Source organism: Nanorana parkeri, unplaced genomic scaffold, assembly GCF_000935625.1.
Source record: "Nanorana parkeri isolate BGI_ZX_2015 unplaced genomic scaffold, ASM93562v1 scaffold434, whole genome shotgun sequence".
Taxonomy (NCBI): domain Eukaryota; kingdom Metazoa; phylum Chordata; class Amphibia; order Anura; family Dicroglossidae; genus Nanorana; species Nanorana parkeri.
The window spans coordinates 1,136,317-1,151,653 of record NW_017306702.1 but is presented as its reverse complement, the minus strand read 5'-3'; positions in this window follow the sequence as shown (position 1 = coordinate 1,151,653).

The following is a 15,337-nucleotide window of genomic DNA, read 5'->3' as shown; positions in this document are numbered from 1 at the left end:
CCCTACCAACGGTCATCCCCCCCTTCACTCCCTACCAACGGTCATCCCCCCCTTCACACCCTACCAACGGTCATCCCTCCCTTCACACCCTACCAATGGTCATCCCTCCCTTCACACCCTACCAATGGTCATCCCCCCTTCACTCCCTACTAAGTCCCTGTTCACACCTGGGCGTTTTGACAATGAAAGCTAACGCGTCGAAACTCACAACACAAGAATTCCTATTCATTTCTATGGCCCCTGTTCACACCTGAGAGTTTAGCAGCAAGCTGTTATAACGCTGAGTGCTGGAAAAGGTGCATGAGCTTCTTTCAGGCAGATTCAGCCTGTTTGTGCTCCATACCATGTCTGTATGACCCGCGCAACCCCCTTTATCAAATCAGAGGAAAGAGGAGGCGGGGCTTGGATGCAAATTGTCCTGGAGGGGGACCTACTAATGTCCTAATAATACAGTCTGACCGTCCTGGAGGGGACCTACTAATGTCCTAATAATACAGTCTGACCGTCCTGGAGGGACCTACTGATGTCCTAATAATACACTCTGACCGTCCTGGAGGGGACCTACTAATGTCCTCATAATACAGTCTGACCGTCCTGGAGGGACCTACTAATGTCCTAATAATACAGTCTGACCGTCCTGGAGGGTCCTAATAATACAGTCTGACCGTCCTGGAGGGTCCTACTAATGTCCTAATAATACAGTCTGACCGTCCTGAAGGGTCCTACTAATGTCCTACTTCTTCAATGCAAGTAGCTGGGAAAGGCTCACACTTCGCCATTGCATTTCCGCATGTTAATGTGCACGGTGTCAGGCCGCCAATGCGCCTGTCTGTTGGCAAGGTGCGCAGGTTTGCCTTGAATAGCACTTTATCGCACCGACACAGTTGTGGGCACATGCATTACTGCAATGCCAAAATGTCCACCGAGCCTCGGGGCCCATTCACAGCATAGCATTGCATTGAAGTAGTATTAATCTTTCATAATCAGTTGGGATTGGGGATCTCAAATGATGGAGATCAAAGGGGGACAATTGAAAAAGAGGGGGGCCGTCTTTATGCTGGCAATAGAGTGGGCTGTGTGCGCTTGCGCACACTGGCCCGTGCGGCTTTCATCTTCCGAGCATGCTGCCAACCCGCCGAAAATCGTACGATTGTCGGCAGGTTTTCCAGCGTGCTAGGCAGACGAAAGTCGTGTGACCGTACAGTAGATGCGGTCGCATGCTGCCCATACACCTGCCGATTATCGGACGATATTCGGCAGGTGTATGGGCACCTTGAGACAGGTGGCATTACAGAAAAGTAACCCTACAATCTACTGAACTCCATTAAGATTATTGTGCTCAGATAAACCTCCTAGGGCCCCTAGTTCCAGCTAGTGGACGTATAATTGTGTGGTGAATGTTTACCACATTAGGCCCCTTAATACTGAACATTATTTGACTACCATAACCCATCCAAGCATTGCTTCTGACCACATACATGATACAATTGTTCTACATGGCCTAATTCCAGTAGAATAATGTCACAAAACTCACACTTCAGGCAAGTTCCATGACAGTAACTTTAGTGTACTCCAAAACTCTGCACAGTCCCGGCTCTCAAACAGAGCACATTTAAGATGAGAACATGAGGTAGAATGGGAGTTTATTGTGTGAATGTGTGACAAGCCTAAAGGGAACCACGTGATGCTATCAAGTTGGCACAGACTTCATTCCCTAATAAATATATAATGTTGGGGGGTTTTACGTCATTTTCAGGCCTAAAATGTGGAATATAACATGGGTGCAAAAATGGAAAAAAGGGCCTCAGTCATGAAGGGGTTAAAGAACTGTGAATCATTCTAGGTGTACCCAATGAATCTGGCAAAACCCAGCTGGCTGACTCCTGCTCAATCAGCTGAAATTCGAGCCATGGGTGGTCTTGTTGGCACCAATTGGCTTGACAAAACTGGATTTACAAATTAACTGAGTGTGAGCAAAAAAACATTGGCCCAACAGTGACTGCATCCAAGCAGAAGCAGAAGTGGTGAGGTTTGGATGATCCGGAGCTAGTATGCTATTGGAGTCTGATCTGGTCTGCAGGATATCATCAAAGTGTCCCCAAATACATAAATTAGGCCAGCAGAGGCACCCGGTCAAATCAGACAAAGTCTAGGTCTTTTATCAATAAATCTTTTTGTTGAAGAGTACATACATATAACACCATTAACGCATTTCGTGGCTCTAATGTGACCACTTCCTCAGGATGGGGGGAATAGTCCCTTGAAGGAGTAGAAAGGTGACATCTCCCGATGTGTCAACATGAGTTGTTGTAGGTCTCCTCGTGGTGTCCAACACTATTCTCCTCCTTGCAGTCACTCAGTTTTGGTGGACATCCTGTTCTTTCACAGACTTATAGTTGTGCCATACTCCTTTCATTTCTTAATAAGGATTAAACTGTAGTCCAAGGGAAATTCAGTGACTTGGAAATCTTCTTGGATCCACCTTCCATGTGAGCTTTTTAACCAACTTTTCACAGGAAAAATTAGCATGTTCTTTTGTTTATGAAGTTATAAGAAGATACAGACTTACTGGAGGTTCTACCTTCCAGACAGACATGTATTCATACTACAATCCTCGGAAACCCCTTGACTGCACATAGGTGCTATTAGCATCCATTCCCCGATGAACTATATAGCAAGCACTGGGTTTACACTTCTTAGCAGATGTACCTTTTAGGTTATCATTTTTCAAAAAGGGTTATTGCATTTTCCACCTCCAGGTTTTAAAACAAACGATCTACAGTTCCCTAGAGGCAGGTAGCCAAAGTACCTAAAGGTACCCATTTTAATAATAGTATTATATGTAAACCTATTGTCCCACCAACAAGCCATTAGCTAGCTGTTACTTCCCCCCCTTATACTCTCCAAAGGTTTTGCTTGCGAGTTCAAAAGTTTGTAAAACATTTTGCAGACTGAGCATCCTACATGCATTTGGCAAGGACCTGCATGCCCGACTGCCCTCTATGATATGGCCACGTTGCTAAAGCTTGCACCTAACATTTGCCATCCCTGGAATATCCCTGGTAAGGAAACATGCCCAGGGGTGACCTGGTCTAGTTCCTGGATTCTGTGTTTCTGCCAATCTTGTTTTCATTGCTGTCTCTGCTGGAGAGATTTCACAAGTTCTGTCATGTCAACAGACCTCCAGAGGGACACGATAAAAATATTCTTACCTTAATGGGGGCAATTACAACTTTGCAAAACTTCTATGACTGGGTTCCAAGACAGGGAGTTTTCCTCACTTTCCATCCCATTGACACCAAAAACAAACTAGGGTTAATTCTCCCTAATGCAGATAAAGACTGCACAAAAAATCCAGAGGTTCTAACCTTTCTCCACAGTGTAAAGTGACACTAAACTCAGCAATTAAAAATGCATTCAAGTACCTTAACTATTAACAAAAATGTATCTTATTTGTTTATCACTCGGCTGTAAAGCCTCACATTATCAGAAGAGGCAAAGACCTGGAATGAGCGCTATTCTAATCTGCTGATTAATTTGTACGTTTGCCAGGAAGCAGGTTGATACATTCAGGCTAGGTGCACCTAGGCGACACCTCACAGCGCGGCCATCACGCACAATTCAGGAGTCGCCAAGCTGTGAACCCATCGCGCTCTGAGTACCATTATTTTCTAATGGTACTCCGGTCGCATTGCGCATTTTCCCGCCACAATTCCGCCCATGCTTCCAAACACGATCACAGCTAAAACAGCCACGCGTCGTGTATCGCAAAAAAGGTACTTGTACCTTTATTCTGCGACTGCCCTGCGGATGTCACCTCATTGAAATCAATGGGGCCAAATGGTAATTGCGGCCTGCATTGTGCAGGACCACACGACGCCCGGTATGCGCATCCCGGGGGTCGTGCGGCATAGTGCAGGTGTGAACCTAGCCTCAAGTGTAGTCATTTTATTCAGGGTAAAGCAATGACAATTGGAACTGCTTGAAAATATTGGAGTTCTTATTTAAGAACACACGTAGGCACTGGGCACCCAAAAGATCTCACCCGAACAGCCCTCTGGGAAAATTCCAATACGCTAACAGAACAGTTTATTTCTCTATCATAGGGAGGAGTTGTGCAATTGTGCAAGAATACAGGACAGTTTGACATATAGATGAACTCTGCATGTTTCTGGTAACACAATTTTTCTTTTTTGATTCTGATGAAAGTTTATTTAGACATTCTTACAAATGTAGATGTAATTATTACAGGAAGTAGTGGACGATAGGGTTGTAACATAAGTGACAACAGTTGCAAACTACAGTATGTGAATAGCAGCATACTCTGCAATTCATGTAAACATGTGTACAGTGAACACAATACAATGAATATCCAGCTCCTTTATTTCACAAAATTAAGATAAGGGGAACCGAGAACCTAAACACAGAAATGTATGATTACATCAGTATTAGCACTACAGGGAAAGTGTACCTGTACTGATTTAATGCTGTTAAACTGTTAAGACTTTAGAGCAGATACTTTTTTGGTGACACTTCAGGGATTTTCCTAATGTACCAACATTAAAGTGCATTTAAAGCCAAAAAACCTTGTTTTAAGTTTTGGATAGGGTGATGAGGGGTTTTGAGTTGTGCCTGCGTGAGCCCTAGGCAGATTCCATTTCTATATTTGTTCTGGTAACCTTTGTCACCAGGACTACAAGATAGGTAAAAACCAAAATATTGAGCAACATCCAGAACTGAAATAGAGGGGAAGGTCTCCAATAGGCACACTTGTTCTGGTAACAACTGTCTGTCTAAAAGGGCATTTTTCTTACTTTGGACAGATTTCCTGTCACTTTCTGTTGTGTCTATAGGGCAGGAGGTAAAGGGAAATCTCCCCAATGGTACACAGGCAGCAAAAATAGACTGATGGGGTTTAACCATTCCCTTAATTAATCCATTTAAAAAAGGTTTAAGGGTTGTTACAGATTGTTGTAAAATAAATTCATTTCACCACTGAACTCTGAAGATAGATCTATTACACTTTGCATATAATAGACAAGTTAGCAGTACAGCTAAAAGAAACTTGTTAGTCTCCCACAAAACACTGCAGGTCTCCATTGCCTAACTCAAAGAAGTGCTGCTAGTTCTGGGGAAGACACATTACTATACCTGATGTTGCATTGGATGTGAGCTTTGGCTGTAACAAGTGATAGCTGCCCTTACATGTTCCCTTCAAACATACACTATATTGCCAAAAGTATTGGGACACCCCTCCAAATGATTGGATTCAGGTGTTCTGTGAAATGTCCTTGCTACTAAATATTCCACGGTCACCTGTTAGTGGTATTATAACAGAGTGGAAGCAGCTGGGAACAGCAGCAACGCAGCCACAAAGTGGTAAGCCACGTAAAATGACAGAGCGGAGTCAGCGCATGCTGAAGCACAAGTGCGCGGAAGTCGCCAACTATCTTCAGAGTCAATAGCTACAGATCTCTGAACTTCAGATTGTCAGAACAACAGTGTGTAGAGCGCTTCATGGAATGGGTTTCCATGGCCTAGCAGCTGCATCCAAGCCTTACATCACCAAGTGCAATGCATAGCGTCGGATGCAGTGGTGTAAAGCACGCCGCCACTGGACTCTAGAGAAGTGCAGACGTGTTCTCTGGAGTGATGAATCACGCTTCTCTGTCTGGAAATTCGATGGACGTGTCTGGATTTGGCGGTTGCCAGGAGAACGGTACTTGCCTGACTGCATTGTGCCAAGTGTAAAGTTTGGTGGAGGGGGGGGTTATGGTGTGGGGTTGTTTTTCAGGGGTTGGGCTTGGCCCCTAAGTTCCAGTGAAGGGAACTCTTAAGGCATCAGCATACCTAGACATTTTGGACAATTTCATGCTCCGGCGCTTCTGGAAGAATGGTCAAACATTCCCATAGACACACTCCTAAACCTTGTGGACGCCTTCCCAGAAGAGTTGACGCTGTTATAGCTGCAAAGGGCGGGCCAACTCAATATTGAACTCTACGGAGTAAGACTGGGAATGCTATTAAAGTTCATGTGCGTGTAAAGGCCGGTGTCCCAATACTTTTATCAATATAGTGTATATTGAACACCTGAAAGCTTGCTGTAGCAGCAAGACTGCAAAGTGAACAGAGGAAAAAAAAAAACCATATGCTCATCTCTCTTGCCTCCCTTTAAAACTAACATGTCACCATAGGATTAATACAAGAGATTCCTCAGAGAAGTCACTTAAATGTTTTGATTCTGAAAAAGCATTTGCATTTCATGCATTTAAACCGATCAGGTCCTACACAGTGTGAACTCTAACAATACTGGTGCTCGCAGTACCTGTGTCTACTTACAAAACACTCCCTGTGTACAGGTTTCTCAGGCCCAGGCTTGGGTCTGGACTTCTACACTAAGTCTGCACAGTATTGTTAGTTTTAACCTCCACTGAGATTCCTGTGGTTATATTCTACAATTTTTTACCTCCTCCCAAAAGACTGTGTCATTCTTCATTCTATAGCTTCTAGTGATCAATGGAATCCCCAGGTATGTGTTTATTTTACAGTATGGAGAATCCATCAATGCAGCAATACACCAACAATCGGTTTTGTACTACCTGCAGTAGGATGAAACTAGGAATCTGTTTCAGCTTGTTGGAAAGTATTGAAAGCAGAAAAATTTGTTTGCTGTGACGTTGACCTCTAATTAGGTGACTTTTAATGCCTTCACAACATTGTGCGTGGAACAGGAACGCAAATATGTGGCAAGCAACTCAACTTTTTACAAAAAGTCTTTGTTTTCAATGACAAAGTCAAGCCTAGGGCAACATGTTGTACAACACAAATGGGGCTACCCTTGCAATGCAAGGATTAAATTCTCAATTTGTGTAGAGGGTTAAAATAAAGCAGATATACTCATGTGATCCTCGGTCCTGCAGAAGTCAGTGTTCTCCTCTTATCCACTCTGCTCCAATTGTGGAATATCCATGGGCACCCTCATATCTAATGCAAGTCAATAGACCTGCATAAAGGGCTTGTTCACATCATGTCCAGAACAGTTTGTTTCCAGACCAAAAAAGCATCACACTGTATCCCTATGGAATTAAAAAATGTACACAAGTTTGTGTGAGAAAAACACTACGATTAGGGTAAGGGGGGGGTTGGGCCTTGTTCACAACAGATGCAGTGCGTTCCGGCCCGATTCTGGCCAGAACGCATTGCGGCCGGCTCACTTTGGTGGGGCAGGAGGGGGCGCGGCGAGCCATTGAAGTGAATGGCACCATAGCCACGCCCTACGGCCGCAATGCGATCGGCCGCACGGGATCGTAAGGCACATTATGTCTGCGGTCTGGTGCGAATAAAATAGTGCTTGCAGCATTTTGTTCACACTGGACCGGACTCTGGGCTATAGACAATGTGAAGCTGACTGAATTCTATGGACAAGATATGTTGTTTGGACACTTCACACTAAGTCCCACAAAGACTAAACATTAAAAAGAGAACTCCAAGAAATGTGGAAATGCACTGCACGGGTTAAGTGCGCATTTTCCTTTAGGGGCTAAAATGAAGAAGATATACTCACCTGATCCTTGCTCCCGCTTGGTTGCAAGACTGGTCATCGCAGCCTCTCTTCCCCTGGGCTCCGGTGGTCTAAGAACCCATAACGTCATCACGTCCAATGCAATTGCATTAGACATCAGGAGGCTGAGGGACATACCACCGCTCAAGCGGAGAGAGATGAGCGGTCATAGCCACAACACAGAGGATCAGGTGAGTATACCATCCTAGGAGTTCTTCTTTAAGCAAACCTAGGAAATGGCTGCTGTGGGTGACTTGTATATTTAACGCGGACTTTCCAATCATTGCAACTTAAACATCTTTAATCCTTTTTGAAAACGAACATACGGTACATTCAAAACCAAAAACAAGCAAAAAATGAATACACTCCATTTACTGATTCTTTGGTAACTTTAAATAAACCAAAAAAAGGACACAATATATATTTAAATCATATGAAGTCACAGTGCAATTGATCACAACATCATACGTGTGCAAACAATATAACTTATAAAACGATAAATACAGCTAAAGAAACTTAACTGAAATTAGAATTTAAAGGAATGGTCACTACAGCCAGTTGTGTGCAATCCCCGACCATAAAGATTTCTGCTTTACTCTAGCAGATCCTGATATTTATACACAAACCGAAATGAGTTCCAAATCCCCGGATCTCCCAGTATTTCTAGGATGTAGTGTGCACATAAATGTCGGTTTTATTCATAACAAAATAACATTTTACTTTAAATACAAAAGTAAATTTTAGAGTCTGACACTTTACATTTCTCCTCCAGAGGCAACTACAAATAGTCAGACACTTAAAAGTGACACTAAACTCAGGAGTTAAATCTCAAAAATACATTCAACTACCCTATTAACAAAAATGTATCTTATTTGTGTATCACTCGGCTGTAGATCCTCAAATCATCTCTGAATTGGTGCTGACACTGTCCTTCCTTCTGCAGGGGGGCTACGTTCGTTCCCTATGGTCCCTGTGTGTGTTGTAAAGTCACCGCTCCAAGTTCGCTCCTGTGATGGACTACAATCTCATGTTTATTTTACTAACTTGTATTGAGATTGCAGTCCATGATGGGAGTGAGCTTGGAGCTGTGATTACTTTACAACACACACAGGGGCCATGAGGAACAAAAGTAGCCACCCTCCAGAAGGAAGGACAGTGTCAGCACCATATCAGAGATGATTTGAGGATCTACAGCTGAGTGATACACAAATAAGATACATTTTTGTTACTAGTTCAGGTACCTCAATGTATTTTTAAGACTTTACTCCTGAGTTCAGCGTCACTTTAATTACAATATTTGAGACAGTCTTCAGGTTGCTGCCTTAGGCCCCATTCACACCTGACTGTTTTGTAGCGCATTCTACGCTCGACGAACGATCTACAAAACGGTCCAAAATATAAATAGTATTACAGTCAATGGTCTCGTTCCCACCTGTCCGTATTTCCGCCCGTCCCGAACGCACTACAAAACGGCCCACGCCTGAAAAGGTCCCGGGACTACTTTGGGCCGTTTTGTAGGGCGTTTTCCATTTGGATACTGTCAAGTAGCCTTTGGAATCGCGCAACTTTTTTACCGCGAACCGCGGTAAAAAAAAAACGCGTGACGGTCGCGCGACAGACGCGCATATTACAATACGCCTATGTGTGAATGGGGCCTCAGACCCTGCTCACATGTGTGCATTTTCAGTACAGTAAAACCCATTTGAAGCAGCTATAAAATGTATGACGAGAGCGGTGTCCTTATAATGAATGCAGTTCCTTCCAGATGGTTTTTTCTTAAAGTCCAGCAAGCAGCATTTTGCTGTATTTTGAGAAAAAGCAAATTGTATACAAAAGATAAATGGAACTGCATGACACACTCACGCCATGCATTTTATTAACGAAAGTACCCTCTCCATGAAATAGAAATGTTTAAAATATATATGAATGCCTATTAAACACAAGATCGTCCCTTACAGTACAGTATTTGTTTTATTCTTCTAGAAGCTACGACAGGCCAATGGAGAACCGTGTAAACATTTTGTCATGTGTGGGAATATGGTACATTTATAATGCATACTGATGATATTCAAAATACCCCCCATCCTATTAGAGAAGTGTTGGGAGAGTAAAATGTACTCTTTCCAATACTTAGAGGCAGTTTGGGACATTGCAGGTGTCACATGTCGACTTTATAGATCGGGAGGTGAGTAATCATTAAAAGGAGAACTATGAGGTGAGTGCTTTTCACTCACCTCATAGTTCTAGCTGACCTGTGACAATGAGACTGTCACAGGTCGGCTCAGTAGATTGGGAGGTAAGCGAACACATACCGGGTTCGCTCACTTCTCGATCCTGTCACAGCTCTCTGCCGTGACAGGGGAAGGACTGGATTCCCCCCTCCGATCCTCCAGCGCTGACTGGCGGAATGGACGGGGGAGGGCGGGGACAGCAGGCTCTGCCTCTAGATAGGCAAAGCCAGCTGTCACTCACGCAGCTGGGCGGATCCATACATAATTGTCGGGATCCGCTTCAGCTGCGGCGTCTCAATATACCGCGGTATACTGAGCTTAGGGTGATGGGAGGATGCTAGTTTGTGTCCTCCCGTTACCCTAAGAAGAACTATGGGGAAAAGCCCTGACCCCATAGTTCTCCTTTAACCGCTCATCACTCAGGTCACGATCTTCTCCCTGCAGTCACCGCTTCCCGCAGGGATTCCCTCCTCCCCTCCCTGTTCCTATAGTGCTTATTGGAGAGACAGATGGAGAGGGCGGGCACAGATGGCCCGCTGGCTCTAAAGACGCAGACCCAGCTGTCAAGCAAGCAGCAGGGTGGATCCTGACAATATTGTTGGGATCTTCCCCGGCTGCAGCAAATAGCGGACAGTAGCCGACTTTGGGTCACGGGAGAACATTAGTAAATATACTCTTTTGACCGAAAAGAGGACTAAGGGTTCCATATACAGAGTGATCCAGCGCGATTAGCTGCTGGAATGCACTGTAATGCATCCTGGCCAGCTTCCTGCATTTAGGTGTGGGAGGGGGTGTGGCCGTGCATTGAAGTCAATGACACTGCAGCCACGCCCAATGCCTGTGTTCGGGCCTAGTGCAAAATGAATAAAATAATGCATGCATGTACTGTGTCCTACTTCTTCTGTTTCTCCATTTTCAGCAACAAAATCATGACACACAGAAAAAACTAGTTTGGGCTAATACTACAATGGGGGGAGAGAAGAAAAAGTCCTCCTTGCATGTTACTAGAGAAGGGTAGAGGGTAAATCCCAGCTCCCCACACAACATAGGTGCCAGCTAGGCATGGCTAGGCTACTAGGAGCCCAATTAGATATGAATAAAAGAAAAATCAGGAGGAATGACACCTGGAAATGTTTTTTCCAAGTGAATGAAAGATTCACACAGAAAAGTAGCATTCAACATGCAGCGGGTGGAACTGCTGGACCATCATAACACATGCTTGGAAGATGCATGGACTGGCAAACATCCAAGCTATGTAAATTAACCTCTTACGCACCCTGCCCATGATGTTTTGGGAGGATTTTCTATTTAAAGCCTTGAGATAATAGCTCATTAGCAACAATACGACTAAGAATTGGAGCACAACTAAAAGAACACAGTGACCGGTAAGAAAAATATCCATGACATTATCCTGAATGGACGACATGCCTAATGACCTTCCTTTCCAGTGTTGCAGATCCAAAGCTAGCTTTATAGGCTTGTTCACATAGACATTTTATATACTGGTTTTTTTCTTTAACAATCCATACAAAGAAAAGTGATCAGAGCTGTGTGAATCCCAGTGTGCCTCATGTGACCACCTTTTTTGCGAAATCACAACAGAAAGCAACGGACAAATTGATAACTGGCCATTTGTGTTTGGAAATCTTATAAACAAAAGTACAGTACAAACACGGTGAGTATCCATGCAGGCACACTGGTATGTTGTATACAAAACACTTATCTAATGTTCATGCTCTCATCAGCATGACGTTTCATAAGGCACTCTGGGACTGAAGCATCAGAGAGTAGGAAACACAGTCATTACAAGAGTGCTACACGAAAGACAAGACCCCACTACACTGACACATCGCACTCCACTAAAACTAAATATGTCATTATGAAAAATAAGCCTGTGTGTTCAAATGTGTGCAAAATATGGAGCCATCACTGAGAAAGAAAAGACTGCAGGTAATACTGGGTCAAGGTCAACATTTTAAAGAGGTCCTCCAGGAAAAAAAAAATCTCTACTTGTGGAGGGGGCTGATCTGTGAATTGCTGCTCAACGCTCAGTGCTGCATGGGGTTTCAGTGAGCCAACGGCTGAGAACGCTGAGCACAATGCTGAAATAAAAAGCATGCCACAGATTTGTGGAGAACTGAAAGTGACACTAAACTCAGGTGTTAAAAAACTTAAAAATACATTCAAGTACCATAACTATTAACAAAAAATTTATCTTATTTGTTTATCACTCGGCTATAGATCCCCAAATCATCTCTGAATTGGTGCCGACAATGTCCTTCCTTCTGGAGGGGGGCCACTTTTGTTCCTCATGGCCCCTGTGTGTATTGTAAAGTAGCCACCGCTCCAAGCTCACCCTTGTGATGGACTACAATCTTAATGCAAATTAGTAGACTAAACATGAGATTGTAGTCCATCACAGGAGCGAGCTTGGAGCGGTGGCTACTTTACAACACACACAGGGACCATGGGGAATAAAAGTAGCCACCCTCCAGAAGGAAGGAAAGTGTCAGCTTCAATTCAGAGATTTATGTTTAGTATCACTTTAAGCCCTCATTCACACTAGAAACGGGCGGCATGTACAGACCCGTGCTGCGTGCACGCCCATTTTGGGCAGCTCCCGGGAAGGACAGGTGCTGCGTGTGATTATTACACATCCAGTCCTTCTCTATGGGACTACGAGGCCATACGCCCCCCTACGTCTGTGCGGGTGAGTGTACTCGTACGCTGACAGGATAGATCCTGTCTGTGTCCGAGCCAGGAAACACGCACCCGAACGGACCTGCACTTGAGGTGAGCGTATGGCCGCGTAGTCCCATAGAGAAGGACGGGGGATGCATACTAATCACACGCAGCACCTGTCCTTCCCAGGAACTGCCCGATACGGCCGTGCACACAGCACGGAGCTGTATGTGCCGGCCGTTTCTAGTGTGAATGAGGGCTTCTAATCATCTATAAAAGCGCCACTCCTATAAACCAGTCCATTTCAATAGTGATCATTAATCTAGAGGAAGGCAACCTTGGCACTCCAGCTGTTGTGGGACTACATGTCCCATGAGGCTTTGCAAGACTGACAGCCCCAAGCATGACAGGATTTGTAGCTTCAGCACGGCTGGAGTGCCAAGGGTGCCTGCCTCGGCATTACTCAATACTTTTAATTTCAGATAGGTACTCAGGTTCTACAGAGCCCCCAGTCCTCCCTTGCCAGCAGAAAGCTATAACTTGCTGAGCACCTCCACTTTTGGAAGTGGAAAATGTGATACATTTCTGGAGAACACCTTCAAAGTGAACGTGTTGGCCTTTTTTAAAAATAAAAACATCCTGCCTAAGAACAGGCACTACAAGGTACTTGCTATTACTTTAATTACTAGGGATGCCCCGATACCGATAGGGTCCATACAGGGCAATTTCACGAGTACTCGTGAAAATACCCCGATACTAAAGGCCGATAGCAGCCCTTTAAATTTTTAAACATGGTCGGCTGCCTTAAGTCTCACGCTTGCTGGGGACCTCGCGGTAGCTGTCTGACATCGCCGATCTGACCCCACATCTCCTACGCCACTTTTCCGGTTCCCGCAAAGACAAAGGAATACAGCAAAGGACAGTCCCACACTGCCGTACAGCCCTGGAGCCCGGCCCCCACATGCAGCCCTGGCGAGACCCAAAACACAACCATGTATAATCATGGATTGATGGGATCAATGATTATACAGTAATAGAGAATGGCAACCGGCTATAGAGGACTACAGGTATGCCTCACTTAACGACTGAGTTCCGTTCCTACGACCAGGTCGTTAAACGAATTGGTCGTTAAGTGAGGAACTCTATACAGTACTGTACTAGTACAGTACTGTATAGCGTTGCAGATGTACAGTACCGAACAGTGTACTGTACATCGGGCAATGAAAACACTTACCGGGACCCGCAGTGAAGATCGGAGGACATCACTTCCGCTGGCGACACGTCACGCTGACGCGCAAGGTCGGAGGTCGATCGGCGGTCCGTCGTAAGTGCAAATGGTCGCAAAGCAGGTAAGTCGGTAACCGAGGAATGTCTGTACACATCTCAGCAATCCACGATTGCTGGTTGCCATTCTCCATTGCTGAATAATCATAGATTGCTGAGATTAGTAGTCCTCTATTGCTGGTTGCCATTCTCCATTGCTGAATAATCATGGAATGAGTTACAGTTCTTCATAATTATAAAGAAACCACCCTAAAACAATTAGTCCGTTGGTATCGGCAAGTACCTGAGGAAAAGTACTTGTACTTGAAAAAATTGTATCGGGAAATCCCTACTAATTACTCAGAAAAACCTCCCCCTTGTGCTTCTCTCAGAGTAGGTTTACTTTCTTTATTGAAGCGATTCTGTCGCCAAAATGAAAAAGTCTAAATTAAGACTGTCCCTGTAAATATTTACCTTTCGTGCCACTGAAGCAGCTTCATTGATGCACAACTGCTGGCTGAAATTTCTTCAGAAACAGACACTCCCAGGAATGTCAATTTTCTAGTCCTCCAAGGTGCTCAATGGGTCCTCCTGCCAACCCCTGCGTCATTGCCGAACAGACATTGGTGAGGGGGGTCAGTGGGAGGAGCCACTGAGCATGGTGGGGGGCCAGGGGAATGACACTCCTAAGATCCGTGTACAGATCCGTGCGACTTGCATGGCCGCATCGGGCCGTTCCCGGGAAGCACAGGTGCAGCGTGTGATTGTACGCAGGAGCCTGTTCTTCCCTATGGGAGGACGCGGCCGTATGCTGTCGTACGCTCACCTGAGCTGCACATCCGTGCGGGAGCGTGTATCCATACTCGGATGCAGACAAGACGAGCGTACGACAACGTACGGCCACGTCCTCTCATAGGGAAGAACAGGCTGCTGCATACAATCACACGCAGCACCTGTCTTTCCCAGGAACGGCCCGATATGGCCATGCACGCTGCACGGATCTGTACGCCCCCACTCTACGCTATGTGAATGAGCCCTAACAGTGTCTGTTTTTGAAGAAGCCTTAGCCAAAAACTTATCAGTGAAGCCACAGGAGAGGCTCTCTTACATTTTTAAAGGTTCTCTAAAGCCGGCCATACATTATGCGAATTCTGCACAATGGGTACTACTGTCGGCACCCTTTCGGCTGGCATCCCTCGATCCGCTGCTTGAAGGAGCCGGTCTAAAAATCTTTGAACGAACAGAGACGTCAGCTAATGAGATACCGGCGGCCGCTGTGACAATGCAAAGGAAACAGTGGGGATTCCTCGATCAATGCTCATAGGCCTTGATGGAGAAATTTGTTCTATTTTTTTTTTGTTCAGTCCGAGGGTTGCTTTGAGCGCCTTACTTCTGGGCTAAGCATTAGCAACTGCCACTCAGGTTGTCCAACGAGGGTGCCCTTATTGGCACTGGAGAAGTGGACCATAGTTGGCAGAACTTAGACCCCAGTAACAAAGTAAAACTAGTTTAAAGGAAGCACACGGAGGAAGCATTTCAGGCTAATTAGGTATTCTTAGGCATCTTGCAGTGTCTGATTTTATGTAACACTTTTATTTTC